Below are 21,767 nucleotides of genomic sequence, written 5' to 3' on the forward strand. Positions count from 1 at the left end.
AACAGTTATGCTCAGGCACCATGGGATAGGGGGTGGTTATCACCAGGGGCAATTTGGCATCTCAGGTCCCCATAGAGGCGGGGGGAGGTGGGGGGGCTGGGCCGTTATCAATGGCAGGATTCTAGTGTTCACTCAGGCCATGCTAGAGGTGGTCTTGGGAAAGCCGTAAAAAGTGAGGCAGAGGCAAACAGCATGGAGCAGCTATTGTCGCATGTCCTTAGCAGCAGCATTCTTGCATACTAGTTGAGGGATTACCCCTAGATTCATCAAATAATGTTAATAACACAAAAAGGGTTGTGTTCATAGAAACTTTTGAATGACCGCACCACACGGTAACTGGGAGAGCGAGACAGCGAGAGAAAGAGAGAGAAGTATTTATATCTGTATAGGAGGGCCATCTAATAGATCGAGGTGAGGTGTTGGTGGTGGTTTAGGGGCCAGTTTTGCATGTAGAGTGAGACGTACGAACAGCTCGTGTGTCTCACTCTGCATGCAAAACTGGGCCCTAAACCACCATCAACACCTCACCTCGACCTATTAGATGGCCCTCCTACAGAGTTATAAACAGGTGCACATGTGAGGACCCCCCCCCAGAAGCCTTCTCTCTCCGTTCCATTCCACTCCCTCTCTGCCCTCTCCCTTCTTCTCTCCCTCTATCTTCTCCTGTCTCCCCTCTCTCCCCCTCCCCATCTCCTCCCCTCTATGTCCCCTATTATTGCATTATCGCATGTGTTAATGCATTTTGATGAATGACCCACCCCTTGCCAGTAGGAGTACAGTGAGGGATAAGAATATGGGCATGATATTACTTATGTTGTTATTCCATTTTCATTTTATGTATGTTAAATAAAGCTGATGTGGCCATTTCATCCACTGAATAAAGAAATGAAGAAAGCTTATCTGGATTTGGCACAATTTGGTTATTAGGAAGAAGGTGAGGATTGTTCAGCCATACAGGACGGATGTTGCAGCATATTCTAATACCCCTACTTCAAAAATGTGAGCAGCATCACTGCCAAATGTGTGTGTGTTGAGGGAGAGGGTGCATTGGAAGATTATGGAAAGAGGTAGGTGGCATTACAGGTTACTAAAACAGCTGTCCATAAATAGTGAATACTGAAACTAACTTTCACATTTAGTTTTTTTTAAAACAGAAGCAACAGGAAGAGACTTAGGTGACAACAAGGCATCAGAAGAAACAAAGTTCTAACAATTGCTTACACAGATAATGATGGAGAGGGTTAGGGAGGGCTCCGAGATGGCAAAATATGATGTAAAATACAATTACCTAGGCCATGGTAGGCGTGATCTGTTTTTCAGTGCATTTAAGGTTAGCTAGGTAATGCCAGAAACAGAAGGGGAAGTAAAATGAGTTTGCCTGTTCTAAGCTCCCAAATGATGCTGTGACCGGCTTCGGGGGGTGCGAGTTAGCCTGCAGATAGAGCGCTTATCATTGCATAGTCTATGGGGCTTTTAGCACACACATACAGCAACTCTGAGTATCTGCCGTCTTGCTACATCTCATGCGCTCCCTGCCTGTATCTGTTATTGACTGACAGTAATTGTTCGTCACTTATACTGCCCGCTTGTCGCTAATAGCAACCGATCCCAAACGAGGACCATTTGTGGTTATTACTGATGGCCTATAATGCTTACTAAATGACTGCAATTGTGTGCCTGAATGATTGTCCACGACCACCTCTGTGAAGTCCAGTGCCGCTTGCTGCTCCGCCCGCCCTCCCTAGCTCCTGAATCCTAGGATGAGAGCCTCTTACCTTCAGATACGGCAGCCGAAAACTGATGGGAGCTGCTATAACGGCTCCGCTGCTCATCCTCCCTCGGCCGAAAGAGCGCACAGTGCACGCCGAGAGCAGCCCGAGCCGCACACACGTACAAGGCGACCCAGCTGTACGTCACAAGAGCCAGAGCCCCGCCCCTAAGCGCGGCGTCATAACGCACTACACGTCAGCAGGAGACCCTGCGGTATGGCTGTAATACAGGGTTGCCAACTAAGCTTCTTTCCCGCGAGTTTGGCCTTTTTTTTTTTCTAGCGATTCGCTTTTTCTTTTTTCCAGTTCGTGGGTTGCTTATTATTGGGCGTTTTTTGCTGTCAATCGCATTTTTTGGGGGCTTGGTGGGTGGGACCTGAGCCCAGCTGTCTCTCTGATTGGCTGCTGCTGCCGATGAAGCCTGTGCACGAGGAGCACTTGGACAGACAGATACTGATGGCAAACAACAGTGTCTGGTGATCCTGAAAGGTTTTGTGCAGCACAGCAGGCTTGAACGTTGAAGGGAGTGCAGCACTTAACTGGCAACAATCAAAAAGAAGAGGTACATGAGTGTGTGGGGGCCAGATATGTGCTGGGGGGGAGAGAGATGTGTGGGGACCAGGCATGTGCTGGGGGGAGAGAGATGGGGGGGCAGGCATGTGCTGGGGGAGAGGGGAGAGAGAGAGATGTGCTGGGGGGGAGAGAGAGATGTGTGGGGGCCAGGCATGTGCTGGGGGAGAGGGGAGAGAGAGGTGTGGGGGCCAGGCATGTGCTGGGGGAGAGGGGAGAGAGAGATGTGTGGGGGCCAGGCATGTGCTGGGGGAGAGGGGAGAGAGAGATGTGTGGGGGCCAGGCATGTGCTGGGGGAGAGGGGAGAGAGAGATGTGTGGGGGGGGCCAGGCATGTGCTGGGGGAGAGGGGAGAGAGAGATGAGTGTGTGGGGCTGTTTGCTTTTTTAAATTTTCACTTTGAATTAGCTACAGTGGCTGAGACTGGAGGGGCGGTGCACCAGTCAGCTATACAACTGGTCTGCATGGGAGGGTAGCTAGATAGAAGCCAATATTGAATAATAGTGAGTTTAAAAATTTACTTTTAGTGCATACTGCCTGTAACAATCTATGTAACATTCAGTAATCTACAAAAATCTGATGGACATTTTTAGGGGGTTAAATACTATTGCAAGCTACTGTATTTCCTCCATTACACTCACAAAAGTATTTTTTAAATTGTTTTCTGTGTATAAATAGCTTCTAATAAAAGTAATTTTAATATCATGTGTTTTGGCCTTGTTTTTTTTGGAAAATAGCGCCTGTTTTTTTTTCATGAAAACTTGGCAACCCTGGTGCTGTAGGACTGACTTCTTCCGCCAAAGTAAAAATGCCATTACTACGGGGACATGTTCAACGGTTTCATCTCTATCGGAAGTAGCACCACCCACCCAGAATTGTGAACACACCTACAAAAAAAAAAACACTTAGGGTAATGTTGCCCGACCAATATTCCAGAAACACTCCTCCAGGGACCGTTAGAACCAAGCAAGCCCTCTCTCACAGCTCTGTAAAGTAACACTAGCCCTGGGTTGCATGATGGGAAATGTAGTTCACTTGTCCGGTGAGCTGAAAGCTCCCCTAGGAATAGGTTCTGAGCGTGCATCGAAGCATTTTGCTCATGGCCCTCCTGTTTGCAGTATCTCTGCCATGCGTTCACTTTCATCTGTACATTCTCTTACAATTATAGCTTACAGTGGGAGAGGGAGTGTGTACTGCACACGCCTATACATGCTTTTCAGCCTTTGCACTGCTCCGAGGATTAGTAACAGAAATGTATGCGTGGTACCTGCAATATATGCCTACGTTTAGAAGTAAGTGTGCATATGGAGCTTGCGCCTATTCTTTATTGAGGGAAGAGGCTGACACAAGTCAATAGAAGTGGGGAATTAGCTCAAATGGTAGAGCGCTCGCTTAGCATGCGAGAGGTAGTGGGATCGATGCCCGCATTCTCCATAAACTTTAATTTTATTTCATGTGCTATCCCAAGGCTTGTTTTCAGAGGCTGAAAGAGTACTGCTGAGTTTACCCTTTAAATTTACACTTTCAGTTCTGGTGCATGCTGCATCCTATGTCATTGCTTGGTGTGAAAAGAACAATGATGGTGAGATTAGCTGCAGCTCTTTTTATCGTTTTTACATTCTGTTTTAATAGGAAACTTAATCCTTTGGTAATATATTATTCCCCTAGGGCTTGGGTGAGCAAACTGAGAGGCAGGTCCGGGGGGGGGGGGGGGGGGCGCCCAGTCAGGGAGATAGAAGATGGCTACGCTGCCTAAGCTCAGAACATAGTGACTTACTCTGTGTCTCTTTGGGACGGCTGGGGAGAGGAGCTGCTTCTGCTGTGGCAGAACTGGACATGGGAACTACCATCGTGGTGTCCTAGAGCTCAGGAAGAGTTCCTGCTGCTACCGGATCCCTACTGGGGGAGCGACATCACAGCTGTTATCCCCTGGGGGGGGAAAGAAGTAATGAGGTGGGGGAGGGGAATGGGAAGGGAGAAGAAAGGCAAAACTTGTTAAATAATGGAAAAATGAACAAAAAACATTCAAAAAGAAAACAAATGTGAGGCAGGGTGGGATGGAGTTTTTCTTAGTTTCTAAAACATTTTGGCCGGCACCTGTTTGTGATGTGTGGGTCTTGGTCACATTAGTCCTTCCTCTGTGTTTTTGTCAAGTTGTAATCTGAGTGAGATATGCACCAATCATGTGCGGTTCTACACAGCATGCACCTGATTTCATTTAATGTGGCGGCATGCCAAGGGGCACTGCTGGCTTCACTGGTGTCAGTTTATCAGCAATTTGTAGGAGCATCTCCTGCCAACCAAAGATGGCAGATGTTAGATCAGAGTTGATCAAATCAGATAAAGCAGGAGTTAAGTGTGCAGAACCGATCAGGATCAATCTGTCCCGGGGCGGTTCTTTCTGTAGGCAAGGTGAGACAATTGCCTCAGGTGGCAAAATCTTGTGTCAGCAGGGATTGCCCCCTCCAAAATGCCCCTGCAACTGCTATTTAATAAGCCAGAGCACAGACCTTTAAAAAGAGCAGCATAGTGCTGCCTGTAGGGATTGAAAGCACAGTTGGTCCTGGTCTCTGCTGCTCTCTGCTCTGCCACTTCTTGCTGTGCTGCATGACCCCTACCTACCGGATTGCTGTCTGTTGCCAGTTCTGCTGAACTCTGCCCCTGCCGGGATCTCAAAGTAAGCAAAGCCTTTACCTTATTTCCATTCCCCTCCATTCCATTGCTCACGCCACATGGCGGCAGCAGCACGAGAGGAGAAATGGGGGGGGGGTGGAGAAGGGAGAGCCAAGTGAGGCTTAAAGCAGCATATCCACCAGAAACTGGGGGGGGAAGAGTCTGAGGAGACAGGAAAGCTAAGGCAGCATCACAGCACATGGACCGGGAGCAGAGGTGCTGAGCAGCAGCGCAGGGACAAGCTCATGCCTCTGAATGTGCCTAAATATTTACTCTCGCCCCCCCCCCCCCCCTCCACGCTGTAGCCTGGTTAAGAGTCACTCTGAGCCAGGGAGAAGTCTGGAGAGGAGGGAATGAGCTGCCCTAGAGATTGCAGTCTCTGGGGCCGATGCAATAAGACGCGCGCTGAAAACAGGCACTCGTATTGAGCACCAGTTTTCACTAAAGCACATGCAGCCACATCCCCTGGGTACCCGATGCAGTGGGACTGTGTAAAAAAGGGTGCGCTAGGGGAGAATTATGTGCCTGTAGCGCTCAATTGCATTGGGCACCCACAATTGCATCAGGTGTTGAATACAAAGTGTGTTTTTATTCTGCTTCTTCAGGCCGATTTTTTTTTTTTTTTTTTTTTTTTTTTGTTATTTTGCTGAGGTTGCTGAAGTGTCATATTAAGCACCGCTTGCGATGCAGTCAAAGGAAATTTTTTTTTAGTTTTCTAATCAAGCCAATAACCATTTTCTCTCCACCCCAAGCAGTAAATTAAAGCATCACAATGACACTTAAGTAGGCAGACACACTCATGGTAACCCAGAGGACCCTATTCTTTCATTTCTCATGAGTCCTTGACTCGTGAATTAACTTTATTCCACCTCCGAGGCTGGAGTTAAATTTGCCGCGTTAAAAGGTGTGTGTTGGGCACCCAGCGTTTTCTTGCATCGGGAGTAATAGCTAATAGTCCCATCTACGTGGAATTTACATGTGACAGGCACTATCAGCCCCGCATTTGTTTGAGTGCACATTTTGGATGCACCAATCTCCTTGTTGCATTGGGCGCTAGTCTAGTGCATGCAAAATGCACATCCAACTATGTGAAAACCTGTGCACTAGGCTGGGTGCACTTCATTGCCTCAAACCCTCTGTCTCTATGGAGCAAGCAGCAGAAGCCCTTGATTACTGCTTCTTGGGTGACACTAATCTTAAAGAACATTAGTTGGGTGGGGAGGAGATGAGGGGAAGGGGTGAATAGTGTCTGTGAAAGATGTGGGGGGTGATGTGTGTGTGAGAGAGAGACTGATCAAGAAGGATGGGTAAATACATTCTTAGATTACTCTGTACCCTTATTCCAGATTCTCTCTTCCAGTGAAAGAGCAATGATACCTCTGAGATATTTAAGTCCCGCCTTTCCGTAGGAAATACATGTTTAGATCTGTAAGCCTGTACCTCATATGCTCTAGAACAAAGAACACTGCCCATTTTATTAGCCATCCTTTGGACAGACTCCATCCTTGGCCTCCTTTTCGCTTTCAGTGTCTTCCACGAGTGCACGTAAATTTAAGAAGGCCCAACCTCCGTAAAGGGCATGGGCCATGGCCAGCAGGAGACTAGGGCAGGGCCAGCAAGGATCCTGGCCATTGTTGCAGTTTGAACTGGCCAATCCTCTGATGAGCAGCAGGGGGTCCCTGAAGACATAGAGAAGCCAGGAAGGGGTGGGGGCAGTGACATTTGGGTGTGGGATAGCTTACAGAAGCAAGGCAGGGAGGCAACAGAGGTTTTTATGTTTGCCAGCAATACAACTGGGATCCCTGATTGTTTCATTTAGAATAAGAGCAACATATGCATTGCTTTTAAAGAACAAGGAATGTGAGATTCCCAGCCCACTACCACCAAAGAGAGCTGAAGGACAGTGTACCAACCTGGTCCTGAAAAAGGAATCAGGATAGGAGACTGGTCCACAGCGCAGCCAATGCCTGGCAGCTGGATATCAGGTACATGGAGTGGCCAATAAAGTAAGCCTTCTTATTAAGAAATTTTCAAACAGGACCTATAAGAAGGTGAATTTTTACATGTGGTACATGAATGTATGGAACTGGAGCAACACTAGGAGACGGAGTATATTTTTCAGTTACCACATAATTTCTCAGCAGACAGGTTAATCCATGACCAGTGTGTTATGCATCTCTACCAGCAGATGGAAACGGAGCTAAGCTGACATGATAAATATACCCCTGCATTGCAGTATTCTCCATCTCTAGAAGATAGTGGATGTGCATCTCCCTTGTGGGGATTGCTTGTTTTAAATTTTTAAAAAAGAGAGAGAAGGAGATTAATTGTACACCCGCTTCTCCTGAGATGATACATTATGGTCCCTCCCTCACTCGAGTTTTCCTGAGGTGATATCTCATGATTCCTCCCACAGTCAAATACCTCTGTCTTGTAGCTGGTTTTCTGGAGTTGACTTAGCTGCCATGAGAGAATCAGCTGAGAGGCTAGCTGGTGCAGGAAGCCTAGTGTGGTGGTGTAGACATAGGCCCTCTCCCCCTGCAGCTGGAGATCAACTCTGTACTTGGCCGGGATGGGCTGAGTTCAAGTAAAAAAAAAAATTATAATAATAAAATAATACATACCTAAAAGAGAGAGGGATAATTTTAGGGATTCCCCCCCCCCCCCCCCTCTTCTGGTCTGGTCTCTGAGCCTTGGCATGTCGATCCAAATTTTGTTCCCGCCTCTGTGAGGGGGTTGGGGAGTCACGGCAGTTTTGGTGGGTTGAACAGCCTTTTGGCTAGGCCCCACTCTCAGGCTTTTCTGAGACACTGCGTGGTAGGCCACAATGGCGTTCATGCATCTTCTGTGCAAGTCTGCTGTGAAACAGTAACTGATATCAGTTCACACCTGCATGTCCAGGTTGGGGGTCGGTCTGGACCGCGTGGGTTGGGCATCCAAATTTTGGGCGTCCGTAGTTCATGCATTCCTCGGATTTGTTTCGACCCTGGGGGAGTGTGGACACTTGGCCTGTGTCGGGATTGATGCTTCCTGGGAGGTAGGCTTGTTGCAGGTTCCCAACGACAGGAGGCGAAGGTGACGAAGACAGGGGCTGGCTGGAGCTTCACCACTACCAATCCCGTTCCCCGTGGGTTGAGCCTTTGGGTGCTGGGACCGGCTGGGCTTAGGTGGGCCCCTGAGGAGACTTAAGACAGCAGGAGAAGAGGATCACCGATTACTGGTCAGAAGGCTTGAAGAGCATCCGAATACTGGTCAGAGTCAAGAGCCAGAGGGAGATCCGAAGCCAGTCTGAGATCAAGTGCCAGAAGGAAATCCAAATGGAGGAAGACGAGCAGGAAACAGGATCCGGGACTGGAAGGCAGGAGCAGGGAGGCGGAACAGGAACTAGAAGCAGAAGTCTGGAACAACAACCGAAGCTCAAGGAGCAGACCTGTAGCCAAGTCGTTAGAGGGGTGTCTGGCTACAGGTATAAATACTAACTGGAGCCTGACGTCATCCGGGAGGGCCAGCGGCAATTTCCCGCCATGGGCCCTTTAAGAATCTCCCGCGGGTGCGCACGCACACCTAAAGGGAAGCCGAGGACGGGCCGTGCTGGCGGCATCCTGCGCGCAGGGAGGCTTCGGGATGGCCCTGGCAGCGTGGAGGAGCCACCATCGGTGTTGGCCAGGGCTGGGAGAAGTGAACCACGTCGAGGGAGTGTCTGGAGTAGAGGAGCTGGCAGGGTGCCGGGGTGACTGCAGCTGGTGAGTTCTAACTCCACCATCACACCAACGAATCTATTTATCCACACAATAAACTCCAAGCTCCCCTCAACACATCTTCCTCTCCGTCACGATCCATCCAACACAAGTCTCTCTTCACTGTCTTTGATTCCACATATATTTAAGGTCTCATTTCTAACTGTGATACAACATATATCTAATGTTAATTATTGTTATTCCAAATTTAATTATTGTTCTATTCTTACTCATGCTGTATATTCCTTATCTAATATTAATTTCTGTTACTCTAATGCAAATTATTGCTACTCTATTTTAATTATGCTGTCCATTCCTCTATCAATACTGTTTACTGCCATTTCTAGCACTGTTTAATACGGATTACTGCCACTACTAGCACCGTTTGTTACTCATGTTACCACTATAACATCATCAATGATGACATAGACTTAATTGGCATCTCAGAGACATGGTGGAAAGAGGATAACCAATGGGACAATCCTATACCGGGTTACAAATTATATCGCAGTGACAGAGAGGAGCACCCGGGAGGCGGTGTGGAGCTTTATGTCCGGGATGGCATAGAGTCCAACAGGATAAACATCCTGCATGAGACTAATACAAAATTGAATCTTTATGGGTAGAAATCCCTTGTGTGTCAGGGAAGACTATAGTGATAGGGGTATACTACCGTCCACCTGGTCAAGATGGTGAGACGGACAGTGAAATGCTAAGAGAAATTAGGGAAGTTAACCAAATTGGTAGTGCGGTAATAATGGGAGACTTCAATTACCCTAATATTGACTGGGTAAATGTATCGGGAGACGCTAGAGAGATAACGTTCCTGGATGGAATAAATGATAGCTTTATGGAGCAATTGGTTCAGGAACCGACGAGAGAGGGAGCAATTTTAGATCTAATTCTCAGTGGAGCACAGGACTTGGTGAGAGAGGTAACGGTGGTGGGGCCGCTTGGCAATAGTGATCATAATATGATCACATTTGATTTAATGACTGGAAGAGGAACAGTGTGCAAATCCAAGGCTATCGTGCTAAACTTTCTAAAGGGAAACTTTGATAAAATGAGAAAAATTGTTAGAAAAAAACTGAAAGGAGCAGCTACAAAAGTAAAAAATGTCCAAGAGGCGTGGTCATTGTTAAAAAATACCATTCTAGAAGCACAGTCTAGATGTATTCCACACATTAAGAAAGGTGGCAAGAAGACAAAACGATTACCGGCATGGTTAAAAGGGGAGGTGAAAGAAGCTATTTTAGCCAAAAGATCTTCATTCAAAAATTGGAAGAAGGATCAAACAGAAGAAAATAGGATAAAGCATAAACGCTGGCAAGTTAAATGTAAGACATTGATAAGACAGGCTAAGAGAGAATTTGAAAAGAAGTTGGCTGTAGAGGCAAAAACTCACAGTAAAAACTTTTTAAAATATATCCGAAGCAGAAAGCCTGTGAGGGAGTCAGTTGGACCGTTAGATGAGCGAGGGGTTAAAAGGGCACTTAGAGAAGACAAGGCCATCGCGGAAAAATTAAATGATTTCTTTGCTTCGGTGTTTACTGAAGAGGATGTTGGGGAGGAACCCGTAATGGAGAAGATGGGTAATGATTCAGATGGACTGAATCAAATCACAGTGAACCTAGAAGATGTGGTAGACCTGATTGACAAACTGAAGAGTAGTAAATCACCTGGACCGGATGGTATACACCCCAGAGTTCTGAAGGAACTAAAAAATGAAATTTCAGACCTATTAGTAAAAATTTGTAACCTATCATTAAAATCATCCATTGTACCTGAAGACTGGAGGATAGCAAATGTAGCCCCAATATTTAAAAAGGGCTCCAGGGGCGATCCGGGAAACTACAGACCGATTAGCCTGACTTCAGTGCCAGGAAAAATAGTGGAAATTGTTCTAAACATCAAAATCACAGAACATATAGAAAGACATGGTTTAATGGAACAAAGTTAGCATGGCTTTACCCAGGGCAAGTCTTGCCTCTCAAATCTGCTTTACTTTTTTGAAGGAGTTAATAAACACGTGGATAAAGGTGAACCGGTAGATGTAGTATACTTGGATTTTCAGAAGGCGTTTGACAAAGTTCCTCATGAGAGGCTTCTAGGAAAAGTAAAAAGTCATGGGATAGGTGGCGATGTCCTTTCGTGGATTGCAAACTGGCTAAAAGACAGGAAACAGAGAGTAGGATTAAATGGACAATTTTCTCAGTGGAAGGGAGTGGACAGTGGAGTGCCTCAGGGATCTGTATTGGGACCCTTACTTTTCAATATATTTATAAATGATCTGGAAAGAAATACGAGTGAGATAATCAAATTTGCAGATGACACAAAATTGTTCAGAGTAGTTAAATCACAAGCAGATTGTGATAAATTGCAGGAAGACCTTGTGAGACTGGAAAATTGGGCATCCAAATGGCAGATGAAATTTAATGTGGATAAGTGCAAGGTGATGCATATAGGGAAAAATAACCCATGCTATAATTACACAATGTTGGGTTCCATATTAGGTGCTACAACCCAAGAAAGAGATTTAGGCGTCATAGTGGATAACACATTGAAATCGTTGGTTCAGTGTGCTGCGGCAGTCTAAAAAGCAAACAGAATGTTGGGAATTATTAGAAAGGGAATGGTGAATAAAACGGAAAATGTCATAATGCCTCTGTATCGCTCCATGGTGAGACCGCACCTTGAATACTGTGTACAGTTCTGGTCGCCGCTTCTCAAAAAAGATATAATTGCAATGGAGAAGGTACAGAGAAGGGCTACGAAAATGATAAGGGGAATGGAACAGCTCCCCTATGAGGAAAGACTAAAGAGTTAGGACTTTTCAGCTTGGAGAAGAGACGCTGAGGGGGGATATGATAGAGATATTTAAAATTATGAGAGGTCTAGAACGGGTAGATGTGAATCGGTTATTTACTCTTTCGGATAGTAGAAAGACTAGGGGGCACTCCATGAAGTTAGCATGTGGCACATTTAAAACTAATTGGAGAAATTTCTTTTTCACTCAATGCACAATTAAACTCTGGAATTTGTTGCCAGAGGATGTGGTTAGTGCAGTTAGTATAGCGGTGTTTAAAAAAGGATTGGATAAGTTCTTGGAGGAGTCTATTTGTTCCTCTAATTAGGTTTCCAGAAATGCTGTAAGCTCTAATTCGTTTCTTTGAGGTAAATTAGCTGCTGGAACATGCTCCTCCATATTCTTAGACAGATAATATTTATTAGAAATTGGCGGAACAGCCTCTTGTGGAATTTGAAGTATCTCCATAATATGTTTTTTAAATTGATCTTTCAAAGAAATCATTTTTACATGAGGAAAGTTCAATACCCTTAGATTTAGATATCTTTGGGCATTTTCCATATTTTCAATTTTTTTAGAAGTAATAAGCTGACTCTGGATCAATTTTGTCTGTACTTCTTGTACTGATGTAATCTTTAAATCCAATTCTTGTATTTTCACTCCATGCTGAGTTACAAATGGTTCTAATTGTTGTATGCTTTTTTGTGAATCCATGATTACCAAAGTAAGAGACGGTATCGATTTATCTAATATCATCAGAGCATTCCACACAGCTTCAAGGGTAATTTCTTGAGGCTTAGTTAATTTAGTTCCCAGGTTAATGCTTACCCCGCTCTCACGACAAACCTTGATGATCTTTTCAGATTCGTTTGTCGAGTCCATCCCCCGCTTTTGGATAGTATTCACGGCACACGCTCCCAGAGAGGCCAAACCCTCCATTTTGGCACGCTCCTCCGTTGTAACGTTCTCTGGGTCCTCCGCGTTTCTGCCAGACACCTCTGCAATCAAACCTCCAACAACCGCCGCTGCCGTTAAACCTCCTACAGCCCTTTCCTGGCTTGGAGGCCACCCTTGTGTCGGATAGTTAGTGCGGATCGGTGGGGGAGGAGTCTCAGGAGTGCCGGGGCTCAACGATGTTTGCGCGTCCAGAGTCACTGAGGTATGTTCTCTACTCGGCAGCTCAGCGGACTTCCCCTCCGACGTCGATACATGAGTCGGTGAAAAGAAGCCCTCGATTGTTGTCTGGAAAGGCGCAGATAGGGCTGGTGCAGCGGATTCCAGGCGAATACGTGCCTTTCTTTTTGGTATGCGGCATGGAAGTATCAAGGCAATAAATATATATCAGAGAGCCGTCTTGCACCGACCTCTCCTTACGGCGCCATCTTGACTCTGACCAATCAAGTAACACTTTTTACACAGAACACGAAACCCTTGCTTGAATAATCCTCTGATTAATTGTTTCAATATGTCCTCTTACTTGACGCTATGAACTACATTTCCACATCAATTATGTTCATTGCTTTAAAGTTGTAACGTTTTCAAATCACAAAGTCATTCAAACACCGGGAACACCCATTTCTCCGTTACCGTACAATGTTCAAAGTGCACTGTGATCTCTTTACTAATATTGGAGGCCGCCATCAATTCTTCAGCTTCACCCGCTTGATCTGTATCCAAAAAGTAACGTAATCTTTTCATATGAAGTATGCAACCACCTTCAATTTTAACAATGTGTACAGTCCTTTTTTGATTAAGGACTGTCCACGTTGATAAAATTGAAGGTGGTTGCATACTTCACATACTTCACGTTGATGCAGCTCCAACACTGCTCTCTGCATCAATGGCTGGGGTGGAAGAAAATTAGAATAAAAAAGATACCAATAAGGGCCCTGAACTCAGCGGTCGGAGTAACAGATAAGTATGAGAAAATAAGTGTAAAAGCTTGCTGGGCAGACTGGATGGGCCTTTTGGTCTTCTATGTTTCTATGTTCCTGATTTACTACTCTTCAGTTTGTCAATCTGGCCTACCACATCTTCCAGGTTCACCGTGATGTGGATCAGTTGATCTGAATCAGCACCCATGAAAACCTTCTCCAGAATGGGTATCTCTCCAACATCCTGTTCAGTAAACACTGAAGCAAAGAAATCATTTAATCTTTCCACGATGGCCTTATCTTCTCTAAGTGCCCCTTTAACCCCTTGATCATCCAACAGTCCAATCGACTCCTTCTCAGGCTTTCTGCTTCAGATATATTTTAAAAAGTTTTTATTGTGAGTTTTTGCCTCCATGGTCAACTTCTTTTCAAGAAGAACTGAAGCGGCAACCACAAGGACTGATGAGTAAGACAAGGACCACAGAGACTGGAGCTGAATTTGAAGGCCACTGGAGCTGAAGACAAGGACGAAGACTGCCGGAGCTGAAGACTGAATACACAAGATGAAGGATGACGGAACTGAAGACGAAGGACGCTGGATGGCAACTCAATCTACTAGGACATAGGGGGACGTATTGCAGAGGCAAGGACTGAAGGCAAGCAAGGGCCTAGTATAGCTCAGGACTCATGTCGTTCTCAAGGGCCATTGGCTTTTCCCACTGTGGTCCCTTTAAATCATTGTATTTCACAAGCGCGCATCTATGAAGCGGGTCAAGGAACAGGAGTGATGGTGTCTGCTGTCGCCAGTGGCTTCCTGTCATGAAGGAGCAGCTGGCCCAGAGGCAGGGGAGAAACAAGAGCGGCGGCGGTGTCCACCATGTGTTGCGTTCGTGCCTGTTCTCGCCCTTGCTCCACCCTCTCTACCGGGCTGGCCTGACACTGCGGATCCGCCATGTTCCTGATGACGTAAGGGCGCACGCGCGCTCCAGAGTTTGTACTGGCAAAGGCGCAAACCTTGGGGCCGCCCCCCGTAGTGACGTCATCCGCTTCCAACTTAAAAGGTCTTTGCTTGCAACTGCAAATCGAGTTAGCAAGGGGAATTCTTTCTCTGCTGCTCTGCCTCCACAAACTTCCAAGGGGTACCCATTCCTCGGGGGCCCCGCTCTCTCTTCTTGATTTCAGATTGCTAAAGATGGGATCCGGTACTCACTCCTCGAGGGCCTACGTCCATGAATGCTCAGAAGAGCATTCATGTAAACCGGGGTGAAGGCTAACTGCTATACCTCGGTATATAAAAGCACTGAAATAAATAAATAAATAAGATTCCTTACTGCCTGGAAGCGATCGCAGACGTGAACACTGTGAGTTCTATTTCAGATAGGCCCTCGTGGAGCAAGTACCGGTTCCTAATCTCCAAAGACTCCCTTCTGTCTAAGACGTTATCGCAGGTACAGAGATCGTGAGTCATTATTGCAGATAGGAACCGGTACTCGCTCCACGAGGGCCCATGTTCCTAAACCCTTCACAGACTCTCTTCTATTTCAAAAGTTATCACATACCTATACCTTGTGAATTACTATTACAGATTGCAGATAGGAACTGGTACTCGCTCCACGAGGGCCTATGTTTCTAAAACCCTCCAAAAACTCTCTTCTATTCCAGAAGTCATCTCATACACAGATATTGTGAGTTCTCATTCCAGACTGCATATAGGAACCAGTACTCGCCTACGGCTCCTGTTCCAGAATATACTGAAAACTCTCTGTTGCATAGAAGCCATTACAGTTATCTACAATTGTGAGTGTATTATCTACTACTGGTTATGTATCCTGCATACCCTGTCTACTCACTACCTATAGTCTCTCTCTACAGCTCAGCAACCCAGAGATCGCAATTCCAGTATCTGAGGGACTTCAGCCCTGCCGGGCACATCAGCTCACTACTGCCACCTCTGGTTCTACTTCCTGTCTAATAAAGAACTATCTGTGCTTGTCTCCATACTCCAGCCTAGCCGGTGGTCCCTCTCAGGATATTCTCCTGGGGGCGCTGTCATCTGCCATCGGCCCAAGGATTCACCAATTTACATTAAGTGTTTATTCCTTACACTGCCACTCTCTGGGAGCTAACCCACAACAGATCATTAACTCCGCCTATGGAGTATTACAAACTGCTAGCTCCTCCCCTTGGGGGAGCAGCATTGAACAGATTGCTACTCCTCCCCTTTGGCGGGGTGGTTTACAACAGATTGCTAACTCCACCCCTCTGGAAAGCAGATTTACAACAGATTGCTAACTCCTCCTCTCTGGAGGAACAGATTTGTAACACCACGTCAGCAGAGTCCGAGGTGTCTCACGGCGTGTGCTGGTCAGTTTTGTCGGGCCAGGGCGGAGGTGAGAGCGGCAGTCCATGGGAGCAGCATGTGGACTGCCAATTGCAACAATGCTGGCAACAAGCAATGGCTATTCCCTATTGATTAATAGCAGTTTATGGATTTCTCCTCCATGAACTTATCCACTGAATAAAGAAATGGAAAAAGGCTTATCTGGATGTAAATCGATGTGGTTATTGGGAAGGGGGGGAATTGTTCGACCATACCGGGCAGACTGAGTGGCATGCCTGGTTAAATTCTTACTAGTACTATTCTGGTCCCTCCCCCTAGAATGACTAGATAATTGGCCTTTACCTTTCACCAGGCAAAAACTAAAGGGCGTGATATAGTGAAATTCTTCTATGCAAGAAAGAAGAGCGGGGTCTGGGGTGGATTGATTCAATATAGGTAGATAAAGTGATGGCAAATGCCATAAAGATGCTTGAGTGCCTAAGCAGAGGGATGGTCAGCAGAAAAAAGGTGTTATTGCCCCTGTCTGTCCCTGGTGAGACCTCATTTATAATACCATATACAGTTCCAGACATGCCAAGTCTCATGCATTATATGTGAGACACACAGGTCAGGAGGGGGTTTCATGTTGTGACCCCCCCTCCTCTCACACATTAATTACAGCAAAGCAGTCATAATATACCTGTGGGGTTCCCATCTCTGCAGGCTGAAGAAAAACTGTGATGATGCCAAACAGCCTGCATGCCCGGAAGGCTAGAAGAGGCAAAGGAAGGTAGGCAGTGAAAGGGAAAGAAGGAGGAGTGGGAGTGACCTCCTCTCCCTTTCCATTCCCTTCCCTTCCTATCTCCCTCACTCCCTCAGCTCCTCTTGCTTCTCCTCCTCCTTATTGAGAAAGGAGGGGAGTTGAACTGAGTAAGTGGAAGGGAAGGGAGGAGGTTGTGAATGAGGGGAAGGGAAGAGTGAGAGGGGAAGGGAAGAGAAAGGGCTGGATGAGTGAGTGAGAGGGAAGGAGGGCTGGACAAATGAGAATAGGGGCAGCGTTGCCTCATGCCCTGAAAGGAAAGAGAAGGCTGCGTGAGCTGAAGGTGAAGATTGTCATAACTTGTGCGTTCTGGAGGGGGAGACAAGTGTGTTTGTGTGTGTATATGAATGAAAGCGAGGGCAAAGTTTGTGGACCCTTTCTCCTCTCCCTAACTAATCCACAACAATCTCAGGGTGACTAGAAAAAAAAAGTTCCCAGGTATGAGAGAGAATAATTTCTATTATTCTTATTAGTTTTAATTTTTGGGTGTTATTTGATGTCTGTTCTTTCGAAATATGATACTGAGTTTTGAGAATTTTTAAACATTTTTTTTTATGAGTTTCATTATTGAATTTTCCATTTGTCAGGTGTGTTGAAATATATATATATATATATATTTTTTTTTTTTAGTATGTTTTTACTTTGTTTTTATTTTAAATGTATTTTTTGTTGCGGTTCTGGCCGCGAGTGCCGCAACCAGACCCTTACCTCCGTGCTCCTGGACCTACTCCCGCTTCTGGAGGCCTGGTTTGCGTCCTGTTCGGTGGCGTCCCCGCGGGGGCCGCACCGCCGGGAAGCTTTTCTAGGGTGTTTCCCGCCAGCAGTGACTCCGCCCAGTTCCTGACGTCAGACGCCGCGGCCTTGATAAGCCAGCCGCGGACACTTAGTCTTTGCCTTGCAACGGGTTTACTTCCCGGTTCCCTGTTGTGTCGTGCCCCGGAGTGAGCTGCTTTGCTACTCGCTCCGTTCCTGCTTGCCTGCTACAGTACCTGCTTGGTTCCTGCTTGCCTGCTACAGTTCCTGCCTGGTTCCAGTACCCGATTTCTGCTACAGTTCCTGCCTGGTTCCAGAACCCGAGCCCTGTTACAGTACTTTCTACTGTCCTAGTCTGGTTCCAGTTCCCAGTCCTGATCATCAACTCGCCTAAATCCCAGCGGCCGGGCTCCTTCCGGGGGGGCTTCGGCTTCCAAGGGTGAAGCCGCCTAAGTCCCAGCGGTTGGGCTCCTACGGGCTCCCCCCGGGGGAGTACCAGCTTTCAGGGTGAAGAGCACCTCTAGGTCCTGCCTGAATATCTGCCTCCCGGCCTGCCACATACTAGAGACATTGACCACCTTTCCCAGTCTCCTGCAGGTCGGCCCAAGGGTCCACTAAACTGAGTGCCCATAACAGATTGCAAGGCCATGGACTTGGCGGATGTGCCCGCTCCCTCGGATCTGCCCAGGATGGCCCGGCAGATGCTATAGCACAAGAGCTGCATTGATATTCTGGCAGCCACAGTGGAACGGCTATCCTCTCGCTTGGAGTCCTTGCCTCCTGCTGGCAGTGTCCCCGAGGGACACAGCTCTTCTGTGACTCAGCTACCGGCCCCCTCCCGCTATGCTGGAGATTTAAGGACCTGCCGTGGCTTTCTGAACCAATGTTTTGTACGGTTCTCTCTGTTGCCTCGGCAGTTCCCTCGGATGCGGTGAACGTGGCGTATATCCTGTCCCTGCTTGATGGGAAAGCCTTAATATGGGCTTCTCCCCTTTGGGAAAACAATGATCCTTCGCTAACGAACTTACAACAGTTCATCTCGAACTTCCGACAGGCCTTTGATGAGCCTGCCCGAGTAGCCACGGTTACATCTGATCTGCTGCAACTCCGTCAGGGGGCTCGCTCCTTGGCAGATTATGCTATGGAGTTTCAGACTTTAGCCCAAGAAGTAGGTTGGCAGGATGGTAGTATTAAGGCCATCTTCTTGGAGGGCCTCTCTGGACGTATAAAGGATGAGATTGCTGCTCGAGATCTGCCGGAGGACCTCAATGCCGTAATAGAGATGGCTGCTCGCATTGACTGCCGCCTACAACAACGGGCCAAGGAGCAGCGCTCCTCTCGCCACAGTCCTGCTGTTGGGCCGGCGAGACCTGTGTCTTCTCCTAAGACTTCTCGTCCAGATGCTCCCACCTGCGAACCCATGCAGCTGGGATGGGCCCCGCTCTCTGCTGAAGAGAGGCAACGTCGCCGTTCGTTGAAGATGTGTTTGTATTGTGGTCAGAAGGGCCACTTCTTGGCACGCTGCCAGGAGCATGCGGAAAACGCCAAAGCCTAGGAGGTCGGGAGGAGCTCCTCCTAGGCTGTGCTACAGCTCCTCAATGTACCATGCCTGTTACCCTGGAATACCCTGGAGGGTCCATTGAGACGATGGCTTTCCTGGATTCTGGAGCCGGAGGTAATTTCATCCTGCAGGACTTAGTCTCCCAGTTGCAAATCCCTATGCATAGACGGGAGGTCCCATTACGAATTACCTCTATCCAGGGGACGCTCCTTCCAGGACCTGTCCTGATGTCCACGGCACCCATTACTGTCCGCACCGGGGCGATCCATTCGGAGGAGATAGCCTTCCTAGTATTGGGTAAGGCTGTCCACCCTGTGGTGCTAGGGTTGCCGTAGTTACAGAAGCACTCGCCCACGATTCAGTGGGATACTCTACAGGTTGTCAAGTGGAGCCCTTTCTGCCTAGCTAACTGTATGAAAGTGCCTAGGACTCCCGCACTTCTGTTGATGCACTCTGCCCTAGGTCCTCCTGCACCTTATGAGGACTTTACGAACGTATTTTCCAAGACCAAGGCGGAGATCCTTCCGCAGCATCGTCCGATTGATTGAACTATAGACTTGTTACCTGGTACCATGCCCCCTCGAGGAAGGGTGTATCCCTTATCATTACCGGAAACCCGGGCCATGTCAGAGTATATTTCAGAGAATTTGACCAAGGGGTTCATTCGCCCGTCCAAGTCGCCTGCAGGGGCAGGCTTCTTCTTTGTCAGCAAGAAGGACGGCTTGCTGAGACAGTGTATAGAATATCGAGGCCTAAATTCCATTACTAAGCGAGACCGTTACCCGCTCCCGTTAATCCCGGAGCTCCTCGATAGGATCCAGGGCGTGAAGATTTTCACAAAGTTGGACTTACGAGGTGCTTACAACTTAGTCAGAATTCGTCCCGGAGACGAGTGGAAAACCGCTTTTAATACCAGAGACGGGCATTACGAGTATCTTGTGATGCCTTTCGGCTTATGTAATGCTCCGGCGGTGTTCCAGCACCTTATGAATGAGGTGTTACGGGACCTTCTGAGTACCTGCGTAATCGTTTACCTCGACGATGTGCTAGTCTACTCCCAGGACCTGCCTTCACACCGTCAGCATGTCCGTCAAATGCTCTAAATACTTAGGGAGCATGGTCTGTACGCGAAACTGGAAAAATGTAGTTTTGAGAAGACGTCCCTGCCGTTCCTGGGCTACATAATCTCTGCAACAGGCTTTCAAATGGATCCTGAGAAAGTGGCGGCAATTAAGAATTGGCCCCGGCCGAAGGGCCTTAAAGCGTTGCAACGCTTCCTTGGTTTTTCCAATTTCTATCATCACTTTATTCCTAACTATTCCCGTATTGTGGCCCCGTTGACTGCCCTCACCCGAAAGGGGGCCAATGTGCTGGATTGGCCTGTTTCCGCCTGCCAAGCCTTCGAGGCCCTTAAGGAAGCGTTCTTGTTACACTTGCCTTTGTAATCCGGATCGCAGCCGGCCCTTTGTGGTGGAAGTCGATGCCTCCAATGTGGCCGTGGGGGCCGTGCTGAGCCAGTACTCTGATTCTGGACAATTGTTACCCTGTTCATATTTCTCGAAGAAATTCTCCCCGGCAGAGAGCAACTACTGTGTTGGTGATAAAGAGTTGCTAGCTGTGAAACTTGCCCTGGAGGAATGGAGACAGTGGTTGGAGGGAGCCAACCATCCGGTTACGATTTACACCGATCACAAAAACTTAGCATTCTTAAAACAAGCCCAATGCTTGAACCCAAGACAAGCCCGGTGGTCGCTGTTTTTTGATCGGTTCGATTTTACCTTAAGCTATTGACCCGGCTCTAAGAATGTTCGAGCCGACATGCTTTCGCGCTCCTCTGAGGTCGAAGAGACTCCTGACACTCCTCAGTATATTTTGGATACTGTGAAAGTGAGCCTTGCAGCAACCTTGGTGTCCTCCCAAGGGAAGACCGTCGTTCCACGTCGCTCCCAAAGAGCAGTTCTCACTTGGGTCCATGACTCCCTCACTGGGGGCCATGCTGGCTGTAAAGGGACCTTAGACTTGTTGAACAGATTCTACTGGTGGCCGATGGTGAGACAGGACGTCCAAGCTTTTGTGGGCTCTTGCCCTACCTGCGCCGTTCAAAAGCCGCTTATCGGGAGGCCCAGTGGCCTGTTGCAACCATTGTCCATCCCGGTGGAGCCTTGGACACACACATCTCATGATGTGTCCTACGAATGCCGGTATATAAAAAGCTTTAAATAAATAAATAAAATCTCCATCGACTGTGTCGTGGACCTTCCCATCTCAGGAGGTAATTGGGTCATTTGGGTGACCGTAGACCGATTCTCCAAGATGGCGCACTTTGTCCCCTTGCCAAAGTTGCCTTCTGCACCTGACCTGGCTAACCTCTTCGCTCAGGATACCTTCAGACTTCACGGTCTCCCGCAGGATATAGTCTCCGATCGAGGACCACAGTTTACTGCTCGCTATTGGAAAGCACTTTGCAACGCTTCAATGTGCAACTTAGTCTTTCATCTGCATTCCATCCCCAGAGTAATGGGCAAACGGAACGGACTAACCAAACCTTGAAGACCTTTCTCCGTTCGTTCGTGAATGAACGACAAGATAATTGGGCCAAGCTACTCCCATGGGCGGAGTTCTCGTGTAATAATCACACGCATGCTGCTACTGGAAGTTCGCCTTTCCTCGTCGTCTATGGGAAGCAACTTCGACCGCCCTTGCCTTCACCTGAACCCAGTGCACTCCCGGCAGTGCAACTTTCAGCCCGCCAGCTTCTTTCCTTATGGACTTCTATCCAGGGAAAGATTGGTAAAGCCGCCCAGTTCGCCAAGAAATGGGCGGATAGACATCGTCAGCCAGCGCCCATCTTCCTCCCAGGAGATCGCGTCTGGCTTAATACCAAA

At 47.5% G+C, this 21,767-nt stretch overlaps 2 protein-coding genes and 1 non-coding gene across 3 annotated transcripts in view; 2 read left to right on the forward strand and 1 right to left on the reverse strand.

Moving 5' to 3' along the window:
* Nucleotides 1-1,985, reverse strand: part of LOC115079276 (USP6 N-terminal-like protein) — a 459,663-nt gene extending 457,678 nt beyond the window's left edge. The window contains exon 1 of the mRNA XM_029582658.1: nt 1,776-1,985. The gene's annotated coding sequence lies outside the window, so the exon portion shown is untranslated. The remainder of the gene's footprint in view (nt 1-1,775) is intronic.
* A 115-nt stretch (nt 1,986-2,100) lies between these two features.
* The window catches only part of PGGHG (protein-glucosylgalactosylhydroxylysine glucosidase), a 270,873-nt gene continuing 251,206 nt past the window's right edge, over nt 2,101-21,767 (forward strand). The window contains exon 1 of the mRNA XM_029582660.1: nt 2,101-2,331. The gene's annotated coding sequence lies outside the window, so the exon portion shown is untranslated. The remainder of the gene's footprint in view (nt 2,332-21,767) is intronic.
* Nucleotides 3,700-3,772, forward strand: TRNAA-AGC. The gene has a single exon. It is a non-coding gene; the product is annotated as a tRNA-Ala (tRNA).

Source organism: Rhinatrema bivittatum, chromosome 17 (genome assembly GCF_901001135.1).
Source record: "Rhinatrema bivittatum chromosome 17, aRhiBiv1.1, whole genome shotgun sequence".
NCBI classification, from domain to species: domain Eukaryota; kingdom Metazoa; phylum Chordata; class Amphibia; order Gymnophiona; family Rhinatrematidae; genus Rhinatrema; species Rhinatrema bivittatum.